Source organism: Terrapene carolina, unplaced genomic scaffold, assembly GCF_002925995.2.
Source record: "Terrapene carolina triunguis isolate 2854851 unplaced genomic scaffold, T_m_triunguis-2.0 Scaffold361, whole genome shotgun sequence".
Taxonomy (NCBI): domain Eukaryota; kingdom Metazoa; phylum Chordata; order Testudines; family Emydidae; genus Terrapene; species Terrapene triunguis.
In genome coordinates this window covers 388,079-389,729 of record NW_020664712.1, presented here as the reverse complement: position 1 = coordinate 389,729, position 1,651 = coordinate 388,079, and the positions used below count along the sequence as shown (strand labels likewise).

Genomic DNA, 1,651 nt, shown 5'->3' with positions numbered 1-1,651 from the left:
GAGGCTCTGCTGCTGATCGTGAACTAGAAGCACATTACCTTCAAACAGCTGCTATTTCAATGCCTCTGGAAGTTACAGAAAACAATGATCTGTGTTAAAGGAAAGTTGCCGTTTCTCAGAGCCCCAATTTCTATTGTGTGTGTACAGGAAGGTTTGAATGTGTCACAGGTGGTTTGGAAAAGCTTAGCTATTTTATGTGTGTAACAGGCTCCTGCCCACCTCCAGCAGAGGTTTCAATCACATACTATGGCAATTTACCAAATGTCACACAAACTAGTCCATTCCTCCCCGTATTCAGTCTCTGACCAGAATGTTAGAATGAGGCAGAGAACTGGGAAAGTATCACAATAGGAATACATTAAAAGCTGGGATTAATCAAAGCTGGGATGCAGACACAGCCTGTTCTATAGCTGGTGAAGTGACAGGGACACACTCCCGCTAGTGCTGGTTCTGAAATAACAGCAGAAGCAGATCAAAGGGAATGAGCTGATGTGGGAGCTATGGGCAGCTGCCCTGTCAGTGCATCACTCACCTGGGAGGTGTTACACAAAACACAGCACTTCCCCTCTGGAAGAGAAACACTTCCCCCCACTGCCGCCACTTCATTGTACTAACCATGGGGCTGTTTGTCCTGCAGGACTTTGATCTCTCTGGGTGGTCCATGATGATTCATAAAAGAGCCATTAGGGGAGCAGGAGTCATCCCAATGGAAATCTCTTCACTTCTTTCTCAGTGCCACCTTCTTAGCCCTGGCTTTGGGTGATTTGACGTTGACTCTCCGGTCTTAATTGTAGGTGGAATCTTGACCACCTTCTGTGGCTTGGCAGCTTAGAACTTTTGGGGGCTTGTCTCTGCCTTTTTGGTTCCCACTGCAGTCACCACATTCTGATGATTAAGCCTAGACATGGGCATGGTGGCCTTCCTGGGGATCTTGGCGGCTTTAGCCAGCTTCTTGGTGGGTATATTCCTGCTCAGAGCCACTGTCTTCTTCTCATGCATTGTCCTGGGGGCCCAGCTGCTGGTTGAATGTGAAGGGGCCACGGTGCTGGTGACTTTAGCCTGCTCCAAGTTGCCTTTGCTCATCAGACTCCTGAACCCGAACTGGATGTGGTTCTTGTTCTACTGCATAGCATAGTCCCTGGAGAACAGGGATCTGCAAATGTACATTGTTTAATTTCTGAAAACATAAACTAGACACAGAAGACTGGAATGATTTCAGCTGATGGACAGGTTGCTATGTTTTTATGCATTTGGACAGCAAAATGTTGAGTGTTTACATTCATTTCAAGCATCCCCGTATAGTGGAATTCATGAGCATAATGGAGAATATAAATGAAAATGTTTTCCTTTTTTTAAAAAAAAAAAAGGTTATCAGAGGGCACTTGGATTTGAACCAAGGTCCACTTGAGCTGCAGTCAAACACTCTGCCACTGAGCTATACCTCCATGGCAACAATGGGTTGAAGTTGTTATCTCCAGGACTTTGAAGGACAGACTCTGCTTCAGTGAGCTCCTTTTCTATTCTCAGACCACAGGTGGTTTTAAAACTGGAGTTCAATTAAACTTCATAAATGTGGTAAACACCACAACTTGCACACCCACCATCATAGCTTCGCCCACTGACATAGCTACCACCTCCTGGGGAAGTGGAT

At 45.8% G+C, this 1,651-nt stretch overlaps 1 non-coding gene across 1 annotated transcript; it reads right to left on the bottom strand.

The window, feature by feature from the left end:
• Positions 1-1,373: 1,373 nt before the first annotated feature.
• Positions 1,374-1,445, bottom strand: TRNAC-GCA. Its single transcript has one exon. It is a non-coding gene; the product is annotated as a tRNA-Cys (tRNA).
• Between the last annotated feature and the right edge of the window lie 206 nt (positions 1,446-1,651).